A 15369-nucleotide genomic window follows, 5' to 3' on the forward strand; every position below is an offset into this window, starting at 1 on the left:
GGTAATCAGAAGAAAAGGTCTGCAAGCCATCAACATGTTCCAAAGGAATCATTCTTTGCATCGAGATCCAGCGGAAACAGAGTCTAATCCCCACTCCAGCACACATACACACACGTGGCCCTACTAAATCGCAATGGGTCCTCTTCACTTTTGTGCTCACAACTCAGCTCTTCAGATGGGACTTACCATGGCCTAGAGAACCTTCCATTTCATGGGTTACAAGAGAAAAAGGAGAGAGACAGAGAAAATGAGCCATGAAGACCAGGCAGAGAAGGCAAGCTAGGATGAGAGGGTTCAAAGTCGATCTGAGACTAGCAGGAAACAGAACAACTATTATGTTAACCACCACCCCCACCTCCCGCCACCCAAAAATAGAGGTGGTGGGGGAGAAATAAACTACAAGTTTGGGATAAGCAGTTATTATACTACCACCATGTATAAAATACTGATAAACAACAAGGTCCTGCTGCATAACTCAGGGAACTGTATTCAATACCTTGCAATAACTTACAATGGAAAAGAATATGAAAAAGAATATATGTATAGTTGAATCACTTTGTGGACACTTGAGACTAACACAACATTGTAAAACAGCCATGCTTTGATAAAAATTTCATTTAAAAAAAAGTAGCGTGAGAAAAAAGTCATAAAGCCATTGCTCTAACAGTCAAGCAAAAGAAAAGGTAGCTAAAGGAAAGAAAAAGGGAAAGAAAATGAAAAATTCATAACAGGGAAAACAATATTTTACATCATAAGCAAAATCCTGACAAAGTAGCTGATATGACAAAAACTCAGTAATGTTTGTTGAATGAATAGGTAAACGAGTCACTAATTTTAAAGTCACTGCAATAAAACCAAACTCATCATTTTCTCTCCAAAACTCATTACTTCTTCTGTTGATAATAAAATCATTTTCTCAGTTGCCTGAGCTCAGAACCCGGGAATCACCTGTACTATCCATTTTTCTCTGCTGGTCAACTTCAGACATTCAGGTATAATTAATTCTTTCCACACCAGGCTTTTTAACCCAACCATCCCCGTCCACTATGACCCACTCAGCCTGCATCTTAATTATAAATTCAGCAAGTGTTTGGTGTGGACCCACTAGACATCCTTCCCTAGTGGCTCAGTTGGTAAAGCATCTGCCTGCAATGCAGGAAACCTGGGTTTGATCCCTGAGTTGGAAAGATCCCCTGGAGAAGGAAATGGCAACCCACTCCAGTATTCTTGCCTGAAGAATCCCATGGACAGAGGAGCCTGGTGGGTTACAGTCCATGGGGTCACAAACAGTCGGACATGACTGTGCGACTAACTTTCACTTTCTCTTTTCACTAGACATCCACTAGACACAAGCATCTTACCACACAAGACGCTCTGGCCTGCAAGGAGCTCAAATCAGAACTATGAACACATAACGTAACGTGACAAAAATAATCTGGGAGCTCTTTACTAGAGACTGACTGGTCAGCTCACAGCTGACTTATTATTATATTCTCACTCTCCAGAGCCTCTTCCCTTTTAAGTAGTATTTTCAGCTCCCCCATCCTGAGGGATTAGCGTGTCAGAGGCACTAGGGGAGGGACCAAGTGCTTCACATACTTCATCTCATTCATGCCTCAAAATAACGCTGCTGCTGCTGCTGCTGCTAAGTCGCTTCAGTCATGTCCGACTCTGTGCCACCCCATAGGTGGCAGCCCACCAGGCTCCGCCGTCCCCAGGATTCTCCAGGCAAGAACACTAGAGTGGGTTGCCATTTCCTTCTCCAATGCATGAAAGTGAAAAGTGAAAGTGAAGTCATTCAGTTCTGTCCAACTCTGAGCGACCCCATGGACTGCAGCCTACCAGGCTCCGCCGCCCATGGGATTTTCCAGGCAGAAGTACTGGAGTGGGGTGCCATTACTAGGGTTGTTTAAAAATGAGGAACTGGTGTTTTTTACCACAGTTAAAAGTAAGAAGTAATCAAGTTTCTTAATGAGGGAACTGAGGCCCAGAGGAGTTGAACCGCTTGCCAAAGTTTACACAGCAAGTAAATCAGCACAGCCGTGTGTCTGACTCTGCACCCGTGCTCGCCTCCTCTGCGGGGACTGCACGTGGTCACCAGACATACTACCTTAAAACTCTGTCACTACAGCACTGAAACATACACATTACCATATGCAAAATAGATAGCCAGAGTGAATTTGCTCTCTGACACAGGGAGCTCAAACCCAGGGCTCTGTGATAACCTAGAGGGGTGGGATTGGGTGGGAGGTGGGAGGGTGGTTCAACAGTGGAGGGGGTGGTGTGTATACCTACGGCTGGTTCATGTTGATGTGTGGCAGAAACCAATACGATATTGTAAAGCAATGATCCTTCAATCAAAAATAAATTAATTAAAAAAAAAAAAACAACTCTCCATCAGTCGCTTCCAAACCCATCGCCCAAAGGAACCCAGCCCTAGGAATCTTCATGCTTCTTTTCACCTGATCACAGCTTGCTATACTAGCTTGACTCTCCCCAACACAAACTGTGTTCCCTTCAGGATGAACTCCACCTTATTCCTCTCATGCTTTTCAGCTCATTCTAAACCATTGCTTCCCCAAACCCACCGTGGCTTCCTCTTCTCCAGCTGTTTACATCTTGCCTGTGCTGCAAGACCCAACTGAGGTCACGGTCCTCCCTAAAAATACTGTCCACCAGCAGAAGCCCACCCGCGTGCTCTCTTCTCCAGAATCTCAAAGTCTTGATATGTAATTAACTTGATACATAATCAGACACTGACTGGAATTGCTATTTAACTTTTTTTTCAATTGAAGCATAGTTGGTCTATACTTCCCTGGTGGCTCAGGGGTAAGGAATTCACCTGCAATGCAGGAGCTGCAGGAGACTTGGGTTTGATCCCTGGGTCAAGAAGATCCCCTGGAGGAAGGCATGGCAACCCACTCCAGTATTCTTGCCTGGAGGATCCCATGGTCAGAGGAGCCTGGTGGGCTACAGCCCATGGGGTCGTGAAGAGTCGGACACGCCTGAAGTGACTGCATAGCGCAAGCGCTTGTAGCTGAGCTGCAGCGCTCTGTCTCAGTTGTCCAGCAAAGTCACTCAGTTATAAAACATGTATGTCTTTTTTCCAGATTATTTGCTCTCATAAGTTATTACAAAATATTGAGTATAGTTCCCTGTGCTATACAGTAGGTCCTGCTGGCTGCTTACTGTATATCGTAGCAGGTATGTGTTAATCCCATACTCCTAACTTAGCCCTCCTCCCTTTTCCCCTTTGGTAACCGTAAGATTGTTTTCTGTGTCAGGTTGTTTTCTATGTCTGTGGGTTTATTTATGTTTTTTACATAAGTTCATTTGTATCATTTTTTAGATTCCACACAAAAGCAGTATCATATGACACTTGTCTTGCACTGTCTGGCTTACATCACTGAATCACTATGTAATTAACAAGCATCTGCCCTTAACTGTGAGCTAGAAGAATCAAGGATCCTAATCCTTACATCTTTTACCTATGCCTTTTTACAAAGAAGGGGCTTCACAAATAACTGAATACCTGGACATCAATAATGACTCATAACTCAGCTGACACTCTTTGGGGGGTTATGGGAATCAGAAATATAAGGATTAACGCTTGTCAAAATGATAAAATGTCTTCAGGAAGAAAAATGCCACAAATATTGCACTGAAGTGCATATACTAAGTTATAATTAATTTTCCAGTAGATATAAACAAGTGTATTTTTAATATGATATTAGTATAACTTCACTGATGAAAAAACATCCAGCCTTAAAATAATATATAGCCACAAAGTTACACGTTTAATAACATCAAAATGTTCTCCACAATGTGCTAATTAACCTAACTCAGATTTGTTGTCAGCATCTAGATATCAGAAGAAAAGGAAAATAGAGGAATGACTTCCCCAAGATCCTTTGAATTCTGACTCCACTGAGGACAGAAGAAGAGAGGGGCCAAAGTGAGATGTCAGGTAGAACCTCCTTACCCAACTTGGTGCTTCTGAGAAGCTATATTAATAGAAACAATTACTTTGAAATTATCTAAAAATAGGACTTTAAGAAAAATCCTTTGAAACATCTAGAACATGGGTTAAATGATTTCTCAAGGACCTTCCCAAATTATTTTTTCTCTTTTTTTCCCCCAAAGACAGCAGAGTTAGAAACTGTTAAGATGCTGTACACAGGAGTTCCCTGGTGGTCCAGCGGCTAGACTCCATGCTCCCAAAGCAGGGGACCCAGGTGAGGTCCCTGGTCACGGAAATAGATCCCTCGTGCTGAAACTAAGTGCAGCCAAATAAACAAGCACATATGTTTAAAAAAAAAAAAAATGCTGTGCAGCACGTCACCCCTTGCCTCCCTTTCCTTCCTGCTGCTAGTTCTCTGTCCTCAGCACCAGGAGAGCTTGATACTTCTGACGATACACCCACCCGCATCACCCCACAAACAGCGTTAGCTGAGTCGTGGACCTCTCAAAGTCCCCTACAGCGAAAAGGCAACTCCTGGTTCTGATGTCAGACCCTTAGCAATTCAAGCTGTCGTCGGACCATGAAATGTGTGCCCTGTATACAGAGCCAACTTCCCGTGTAATATCCGCGCACTCTATTTGCACTGAAAATACCTTATTTCATCTGCAAGATGTGTTGCTGTTCAGCCTCTCTTGGAAAGTTTGCTTTCTATTTCATTAAGCGGTTAAAGACAGAGCTCTCACGACACGAAGGATGGATATGCGCCCTCAACTACATCCTGAGAGCCATGAGTATGAAAATTAGGACATTACGGCCAAACTCAACAGCACATTTTTTGCAGTCATTGTCAGCACTGTCAACCTGAGAGTCATTCACTGACACAGGAGAGACGACGGTGTGATGAGGTACAAAGGCATATGGTACTGAAGTCAGGACCAGTCGTCCATTTAAAGTGGAATCAGCCAGCAGAGTCCTGTTGTTAATATCAGAGTCTTTGTTTTCAAATACGTCGGAATTCTAGAGGCTCGTTCTACAGAGATTTAAAGGACTCTCCATAGAATCTTAGTCTACTTTGTACAGGATGGCTATTACTATAAAAAATATCCAGTACCTTGTATATTAGACACCCGAACTTTTAAAAACACCCGGACGTCTTTTGTCTCCATTTCAGAACCATGCGTTAATGATAACTTCAACTGAGTTTGGTTTTACTTTCATGTGAAGAAACGTCCCTCTCTTGAACACCAATCTTCCATATCAGGATAATAAAAGGAATTCCTGTAAAATGAGAAATCATGCCTTTGTTGTTGACAAGGGAACAAGCGAGGCTCTGAGAGGCCTTAGAACCACAGCCATTCGTCCTGTCCGGGCTCAGGAAGGGACCACAGTGGGGTGAAAAGGAACAGATACGCAGGCTGTGGGCAGCAACACGACGGCCGCATCCCTCATTCTCCTGTGGCCAAACACTTCAACACGGCAGGTAAGACCTTTTGGAAGTGCCTGACTGTCTACTGTCTACCCTTATGACATGGCCAAGAATTGCAGCTACTGAATGTCTCTTAAAAACAGAGCAAAAAAAAAATTTTTTTAAACAGACTCCCAGAAGAAAGCCTCCACTTTGTATTTTGTAGCAACGAACATCCACAGCTCAGAACCCACCAACAGCCAGTGGTTCCTTGGAACAGAGGGCTTTGTCACCGGGAGCCGGTCCTGAGAGGGTAAGCATCCCGTGGGGAGGCCTGCTGTGACGAGCTTCAGGTCCTGCTGCTGCAAGAATCTGCGGAGAGAGCCGAGATGCAGGTGGCAATTCAAAGGCGATGTTGCTAAACTGAAAGGCAATTATTTTGCCCCCGTGGCTACATTTCTAGGTTCAAGACTTAAGAACAAATTTTGCCCAAATGATTATATAAAATATCATGTATATACAAAAATTTTAAACCAAAAATTCATATTATTCATTAAGTATTTTTTCCTCCAAAAGAAGGAGTCCTGCTCTGTGCGGCTTCTGCACACTGACCCCACGTCCCGGCCACCTCACAGGCCCTCCCAGCCCGCGCTTGCATCCTCAACAGCTGGCAACTCCTGGGTCTTCTGCACACTGTGCTGTGTGTTGAATGAAGTCAATCTCCCAGGACACCTCTCTCTGCCAAGGGCATGCCTGTATCCCTACCATTAGCCCCAGTGTTGACAGGTGTAGTCGTGTGAGTGCGTGTGTGTGTCTGTGTGTGTCCGTGTGCGTGTCTCGGGTCCAGATCCACGTGCTGTCACCAATTCCGTGCTGGTCTCCAGCTGAGATGCCCTCCTGCTCATCCCTGGGGAGTAGCGCCTCTCTCCCCTACACCATCAGTGATGTCTGGTACCGTCAGCCTCCACTGGTGCATTCCAATGGTCTCGGGAACACCCAAATAAAGACGCCCAGGAGGCCGTGGAAATTCTGATTCAGAAAGTTTCTGGAAGGCTTCAAAGTGCACAGCAAATCTGATACTGATGGGAATGACCGAGATAATCCAAGGAGAAGAAAGCTGAACTCCTGTGCTCTTACAGCCCGCTCTGTGTAATGGGTCCCCATCCTGAGTGTGGAGTCCAAGAGGGTAAAGAACATCACCGATAGATGTCCAGTTCCCCTCGGACTGTGCTCAGCACAGTCTCAGGCTCAGTAGATACCCAGGAAATTGAAAGCATTAGTCACTCAGTCGTGTTCGACTTTGTGACCCCATGGACTGTAGCCCACCAGGCTCCTCTATCCATGGGATTCTCCAGCAAGAACACTGGAGTGGGTTGCCATTTCCTCCTCCAGGGGATCTTTACCCAGGACTGAGTAGCCAACTGCTTCCTTTCCTGGTGAGTGGTAAACAGCAAGAACCAGTGGTCCCTCCTTCCAGAGTGAAGGGTCTCCGTTTAGTAGAGACGGTTGCTCTCTTTGTTACCTTCCCTTAAGGTGCTCAGGGACTAGCAACCTTGAGTGGTATGTGGGTGTGACCCCAGGTGTGCCCTGGCTCTTGGCGGTCCAGAGTCATGTCCTGACCTCTCCGGAATAAGTCACTCACTGCTTTTTTTGCCTGAGCCCCCTCCCCACCTCAACACAAGCAAACAGAAGCAGAAAGCTTCTCCTTTGTCTCAGTTAATATGCTGTGAGTGCTTCAGTGGTGTGATTTATAAACCCTTGAGATACAACATAACCCACTGCATAATGGTGAGGGAAGCTGCTTTGGATCTCGGTTTGCTTAACTCTTCAGAAAGCAAGAGACAGGAGACACTCGAGGGTATCCCCAGGAATAAATTGTAAGCAGGAGTCAAGCCAAAGCAGTGACTTGCCTCTTGAATTTACTCCTGCAGAATAGTTTGCATTTCCCCCAAACCTCTCCCTGCCCAAACTTTCACATGCTGCTCCCTCTGCTGAAAGACACTTAGGTTTCTTCTCTGGAAATTGCAGCTCATCCTTCAAGGCCCAGATCAAAGTTTCTCCCTCCTGGGCAGGCTTCCCCAGGCAGCGACGGTGATCCGTGGCACAGCGCTTCAGACGACTTTCTAAAAACATTACATACGTGTGCACGTGCTAAGTTGCTTCTGTCGTGTCCAACTCTTTGCGATGCCATGGACCGTGGCCCACTAGGCTCCTCTGTCCATGGGATTCTCCAAGCAAGAGTACTGGAGTAGGTTGCCATTTCCTTCTCCAGGGATCTTCCCAACGCAGGGACCACACGCACATCTCTTTATGTCTCCTGCAGTGGCAGGAGGGTTCTTTGCCACTAGTACCGCCTGGGAAGCCCATTATCACCTGTTTATAGGGCTCCCCGCCTACATTTCCCCCTACATATTCCCCCTACACTTTGAGCTTCTTCAGCACTGGGACCAGATCGTTTATTTCTTTAAACCCAGAACATAAATCTAAAAGTTAACGCACATTGTTCACAGGAAGTACTCGAGAGTTTTAATTACACCTTTGGTCTGTAGTCAGATGCCCTGAAATATTCTCACACAGAAGGAAACAGTGAATCCAGGCATGAACTGTACAACTCACTGGCTGGAAGCCCCCTCTCCCTTTGTGGGAAGAAATTAAGATACCAGGCTAAACGACCATAATGTAAATTTTTGGCACGTTCAGAAGCATCTCTGATACTTTTTCACGATTAAATCTTCTGAGTATGTGAAGACTATAGAAGGATGTTTCTGGCTTTATGTGATCATAAAGTTGTCGTGATGCATTCCGACATTTTCTAAATGTACTCAAAGCTGATGAAATGGAGATGTTAGATTCTGGCACTGGAGCAGGGCCTTGAGTTTCAGCCAACGGGTTCCCAAGAGAAACAAAAGTGGTTTATATTGAAATCTAGGTAGGAAAATGTATCGGACGTCCGAGACTGATTTCCAGGTCCGTAACCATTGGCATCCCTGTCAGGGACTGAAACGTCTTCCTAGGGGTCCGACAGCTCATGGCAGTGTCACGTAGAGTGACCACCCTCAGCCATTGTCTGCATCGGAACCCATGGGAAGCGAAGAACTCATCACAAATAACATGCTAACATCTGTGACTGGTGTTTTATGTTCAATCACTGTTTAGGATGCTGTCAGAATGATTCTCTGGCATTTTTCTGAGTTACAGGGGAAAATTATAGTTTTTTGGACAATTCTCAAAGAATCAATGTGAACTACCACCTACGTTGTGCATGCAGGGTCCATAGTTAATAAGATTTAAAGGGAATTATGAATTATTTCTGGGCTTCACTTCTCCACAAATTGGTGGTAAGAAGAAGACTTCTCAAAATGTAAATATGCTCAGGAGCAAATGGTATACCTATGAGTGTTAGTTAACGTGTATTAGGATAGAAAAAAAAACACGTACTTCTAAATTCCAGAAAGTCCACCAGGTTAATGAGAGAAAGGACGTGAAGAATGAAAATCTGCGCCCCCGTGGGCCAACATCCTGGGCCCAGGTCTCTAGTGCTTTTCGACTGGGAAGGAGAACCATCTTGAAAGAAGGTGTCCTAACTCGGTTAGAGTCAAGATGAGGTCTGCGGACGCTGGGACTTTCCCGGCGCCCACCGGTTAAGACTCTGCACTTTCAACTGCGAGAGGCAAGGGTTCTGATCCCCAGTCAGAGAAGTGAGATCCCGCATGCTGCACGGTGTGGCCAAAAAGAAAACAAAAAGATCTGCCAATGCCGAACACTTCTCCTTTCTCCCAAAAGGAAAAGCGTGTTTGGCAGCCATGCTTCAGCAATTCTACACGAGCAGCAGCTTCATAGTTATTTATAGGGGTCCTTGATGGACTCCTGTCTCTCTAAATCTGTCCATTCTCCTGAAAAAGACCACAAAGGCAATCAAATTTGATATGCTGGGAAGATGGTGTTTTTATTTTTCATTAATGATACTTTGAAGTTATTCATGCACTGAATAGGATCCAGGTATCACTGTAGAAATGTCCCTTCCTCACTCTTCCGGGCTCTGCCCTTCAGCCTCATCCATCTTCGTCATCTTTGCAGCAGTAACATCGCTGCTCTCATCACCACTCAGCCCTTGCCTTTTAGTCATCCTTTTCCTTTTTGATACATCCTTCCTGCTCTTGGTCTGAAATTAACAACCTCAAGCCCAAGTTATACCTCGACTCTTCACTCTCAATCACCCCGCCTTCTTGCGTCTTTTTTGCCCTCTAAATCCTGTATCTTCTATAAAATCTCTGAGGTCAACATTGAGGCTCAAGTGGCAAGAGATGATGAGTTTTAAATGTCAGATGTTCCAAGAAAAAGAGCACTTTAAAGTTGTATTTTGACTCAAGCTCTTCTTTCCTTGCTATTTTTCTGCTGTTGTAAGAAGTTATATTTTCAGATCTATTTTAATCCATGAGGGATGTCTGATCCTGCAGGGGTAATCAAGCCTGGGTGACCTAAGCACTGGGAGATAAACATGTACTTTTGAGAACATAATATAGATATTCAGTTAAAATCTAATTTTTTACATTTTATTCTGATCTTTGTTTATGATTACTACTTAAAACGTATTGATATTTCAACTGAAATTCCACCATGCAACAATCAGCTTACTTATGAAAGCCATGCTACTGTATACTGGTATACTTGACTCTATCCTTACATGGGACAAAGCCCTAGGAGGTACAAACACACAAAAAAATATATGATCCCAGCACTCTCAGTCTAATAAGAAAGACAGACCTGGGTCATCCCTGGCTGAGATCCATGCTTCTGATGCAGGGGGCCCAGGTTCAATCCCTGGTCAGGGAACTAGATCTCACATGAAGGCAACTAAGAGTTTGCATGTCACAGCTAAAGATCTGTATGCTGCAACTAAGACCCAGCATAGCCAAATAAATAAGCATTTAAAAACAAAAATGAAACAAAACGAAGACAGACCTACAAATACATAAGCAGTGCAATGTGATACGTGCATAACCTAGTATCTGCCACAACAGTGAGAGGACCACGGCAGGTAGTTTTTGGAGGATTCAGAGACAAATCAGATGTGAACATTGCCCTTAGGGAATTTATAGTCTAGCAAAGAAGAAAAGGTAAGTACAAGATGGATATAAAACAGGTTAGAAAAATGAAAATCTTGGTGAACACGTAAAGCTAAGGAGCAATGAAGATTTGGAAGAGAACATTTTCATCCAGGGAAACTCAAGATTTCGTAAAGATCATGGTATGGGAGCTGGGCCTTGAAAACATAGCAATGGAAATGCTCTGTGTTTCCAACTCAATTTTGCTGTGAACCTAAAACTGCTCTGAAGAAGAAAGCGGCTCTGCAACTTCTTTCCTTCTCATAATCTTTTAACACAAGATATAATGAGCCCCACTCCTCCCCGTTCATTCCTGTATACAGAACAAATATGTCACTTTTCTGCGTGTGGCGTGACAACAAAAAAGGCTGAGAGTCCCCTGATTCACACTGACACCAACTGAAGGTAAGATCTGCAGGAAACACACGGAGGAGGAGCACTTGAGTCCCCATCGGAGCACTCCAGAGCACACCCTCCTCTCTCGGGGAAACGAAAGAGAACCCGGAGAGTTACAGGGGAGCCTCGGTTCTTACCTTCCTCCTCCTCCGAACTCCTAAATGATGCCCTCTCCTCTGAAGCTTTGTGGCCCTTGCCAGTACTACCAGGAAACTAAATTAACTTACAGGAAACTAAGTTAATGCAGTTTCTGCTCATTAAACACAGCATCAACCATGTGTCATGGGAAGAATGAAAAGGAAGTAACAACACAGACATATAGATGCTGAACCACCACGAGGGTTACGATGTCTCAAAGGGGGTTCAGAATCCTCTAAGATGGAAAAGGGCCACAGGAAGAGGTTGGTCAGTACCGGAAGCAGCGGTACCGGAGGGATGAGGGCGAGGTGGTCCAGAGCACACAGAGAAGCCTCGGAGCTCAGCCTGGATAACCTTCGTGATTCCAAGGTCAGGCAGATACCTAATAGGCACCAACAGCCTCCTTTGGGGTCATTTAAGCTGATCTCCTCCATGAGAGCCTCGAAGATGCCCCAATACCGCTGGAACCTGAGGGCAGGCGTCTGAGAGGCAGGCCATGGGCAGGAGGGTGGGTCGGGGAGCCTTCGTCTGATCCCCAAAGCTTTCTCCGTGGACGTCTGTTTGAAAACGCCCCGAGTGTCTGTGGACGAGTAAGGGCCGGCAGTTCCCAAATGGCGCTGTTAAATCCACTGGGGCGTGCTTGCTGTAGCTCAGACTCACTGGGGCGTTGGAGTGGGGATGCCGTCAGAGGTTACCATCCGGAGCAATGTGGTCACTCGGACCCCAGCCAGTGAGAGGCGGAAGGCTCCTCCGGCCCGTTCCTTTGAAAAGAAGAAAGGATTCATGGCTGTCATTTGCATCCGTAGCTCTACCCACGATTGGATATGGGGCAGTGAACCCACCTCGGGCTGGGGGCTGATGACTTGAGGGGCTGACGACAGTGATCTTCACCCCGGTCTGGGGATCTCTTGCATCCTGGAGTGTGCTCGGAAGTTGGGGAATTGTTCATGGCTGAGGACAAGTTCCTCACACAGGCAAGCGATGCTGGGTCTTAAAATCCACATCTCGGGAACTTCACGTGCCACTTTGCTAATCTGCATGTTGCCAAATGCAGTGCTTCTCTGGGTGAAATACTACTTAATCATGACTGGACCCCCACTGACTCATTAAGGCTCTACCAAAGTATATGCATCACATACCATTTAAGTCTACTTTTCCTATTATCAGAAAAAAAAGATAGTGATAGATAATAACTAGATTCATGGTAGTGATCACTTTGAAGTGTACACAATTATTATATTTTACACCCGAAACTTTTACATTATATACCAATTATACCTCGATTTCTTTTTAAAAAGGAAAGAAAAAAAAAGACAAAAGCACCCTGCTCTCTGTAGAAAGACAATGATATTCTCAATATTCTGTGAGTAAGATTCTTACAATTTCCTCAAATCCTGTGATCTCAAGTTGTATGCTATTAGTCACTTCATAGGAATAGAACTTACTTTATACTCATGTTTTTTAAATTTCGGTTATATGTTATATAAAGCAAATGGCCCAAAAGATAGCAGACTATATCAAGATGGAAAATTAAAAAGTAAAAAAAGAAAAAAAATTGATCAATCATTTAGAAAACTGGCAAAGGCCATGTGACTCATCAAGATATTTCAAAATATTAATTTTTTACCTCCTCCCATATGGAATTTTGGTTTAGACAGATTTCTCTTAGTTGTTGAGTATTTCCTTTCATCAAACAAATTTCAATAATTGTTTAACCGACTGCAGCTTTGTTTCACGGATCCCAGCAAGACTTGGGAGAAAGAATTTGAACACACTGGGATTTTTGTTACCACTGGTAGGTGGGGATGGTTGCTTCTGTTTAATTTCATTCTTTAAGAGGGTTTTAACAGCCTCCTGCATTCTGTCCTTCCATCTCTCTCTCTTGCTTCCTTCCTCGCACCCTGGTCTTCTCACCTTTGCTGTTCCTTTATATCCTTACCAATAACTATAAGACCAAATGCCTAGTATCATACAGCCACTTATGAGACAAGTCATTTATCTCAAGTAACATAAATGATGACAACCAGAACAAGTTACATAACGTGACCAAAGCCATTAGCTTCTGAGCTGTCTGCATACAGAATTTGAACCCAGGTCCCTTTTACTGTGGTGCCTGGGCCATTTCTGCTTCTCTGTTTTTTCTATTTCTTGCCCTAACTCAGACCAAATACAACTCACTTCATATACATGTTCTTCTCAAAGAGTTTGTGTGAGAGTCATTGGAAGTTGGGAGGCTTGAAACACTACTGAAGAAAGAGAAAAAAAATCTCCCCCGTCCTCCACACCAGCCTTTACAGTGGGCCTGTTAGGCTCTTGAGTGTTAGATATTAGAATCATGCTGTGTTGCTAACCATAAAAACAAAATTTTTGTGCCCATATTTTTAGTTCACAAAGAATTTTTGCATGTATCATCTAACATGGGCCACTTTTGATGTCCCCAAAAAGAGAAATATTGTTTATAAATTGAATTTTGTAATAAGATACTTAATAAATACCTTAAGATTTTCTTCTACCCTGGTAAATTGCCAGATTTGGCAAATAAAAATACAACATCCACTTAAACTTGAATTTCAGACAAATAACCAATGCCTAGTTTAGTACAAATATGCTCATGTGACGTTTGGGACATACTATACTAAAAATTATCTGTTGTTTATGTGAAATTCAAATGTAACTGGGCATTCTGTATTTTCCCTGGCAACCCTACTGGTAAGAAATAACTTAAGCAGGCTCTTCTCGCCAGGCTTTCTAACAAGCCATTGTTTTGCACAGGCAACAGCAACAGACCTTCTTTTTAAAGGGAGTCTGGGTAAGTCTTTTCGTGAAGCAGACTCCCTCTCTATGACAAGCCTGCCCCAAAGTGACACTTTTGCATGTTTGAATTTTTGTTTAGTATATTTCTCACAGTATCCTACAGCTCTGAAAGCACAATTTTAAAATAGGAAGAAAGACTCTTCTTGTCTGTTGAGACACAACACAGAAACGCATATTCATAAAAGGACTTAGGCAGCAAAGAAAGCAATGAACTTCAAGTATCATAAAGACAAAGACATTAAAACAAATGAGGAAGAAAAACTGCCAGACATCATTTTAATCAGCCAGGATATGATGGACTCCATGGTATTCTGCTCTTTAAATATGATATATTAAAGTTTTACTCTGTTCTTAGCAAAAGATATAATATGTACATGAGATAAGCTTAAAGACTGCAGAAGCCAGGTGGTTCAGAAATGACAACACTGTATTTCAGGGCAGATCACTAGATAGGTCTTGAGAGGAGATCCAGAGCAACGTGGAGGTCGAAATACTCAATATGAAGAGTGAGGAGCCACTAGCAGAGCATCCCTGACCTCTGTCTCCATCGAATCCTTCCTCACCGATGTCGTCAGAAAAACAGCTTGCTGTGCGACATGGGGCTGAGTTCACCCAGCTTGAGCGCCAGTGTCGGTCAGAGTCTTGTATTCAGGTTAAAAGTCACGTTCACCGAAATGATTATCCTAGAATTCTATAAGCAGAACTGATTTGGAGAAGGAAGAACTGAGGTCACATTCACCTCGGACCTGCACAGTGTTCAGGAAAGATAAGAGCGATGCTGCCCCCCCAGCGCATCCTTGGGAAAGCCAGCCACCCCTGGGGTACGAGCAGGGCCATTCCCACCGCCCCCAGGACTCACAGAGCCAGGCTTCGCATTAACGTGCCTGCGAGAAGCTGCAGTTGCGCTGCTTTGAGGCCGAAGGTCATCAGTTCTTCTTACCAAACTATCACAGTTGTGATTTGATTTTCCTAGAACTTGGTTGTTTAGAGAGGCTATTCCATAATAATTTACATGTGTTTAGGACATGGAGCTCATGTCTGACCAACACAAACAACCAAAGGGAAGGTCATTCGTTAGAGATAAAACCAGAATAGGGGAAAAACTCACAATATTTAGGATTAAGATATCTGCTCTGTGTAACAGTACGAGACAGAACGGGCACTTGTTATACCATCGTGTCTCTCAGGAATTTAAATCGTGGCTATTTCTGATGGACTTAATTACTTAAGCAATTGAATATATATGTATAACCTCTTCTTTTTCTTCTTCAACTGTCCTTCTCTTTTCCTTTTGTTTTTAATTCTTGAAAGTTCCAATATGCCTGTTTCTGACTTACTAGGAACAGATAATGATCATGAAACCAACCAAAAAGTACTTTCCATGAACTTGGCCACAGGTTGGACCCAATGAGGGAAGAAAAGATAAACAAGATATAGTCCTTGGCCTTGCAGAGGGTAAGCTTACATTCAAGTAAAGAGTTGGCCTACAAAACAGAAATAATGATGGTACAAATTAGAACTTGGTAAGTGCCCAAGGAGAGAAGACTGTT

The sequence above is a fragment of the Bos javanicus genome, chromosome 16 (assembly GCF_032452875.1).
Source record: "Bos javanicus breed banteng chromosome 16, ARS-OSU_banteng_1.0, whole genome shotgun sequence".
In the NCBI taxonomy this organism is placed as follows: domain Eukaryota; kingdom Metazoa; phylum Chordata; class Mammalia; order Artiodactyla; family Bovidae; genus Bos; species Bos javanicus.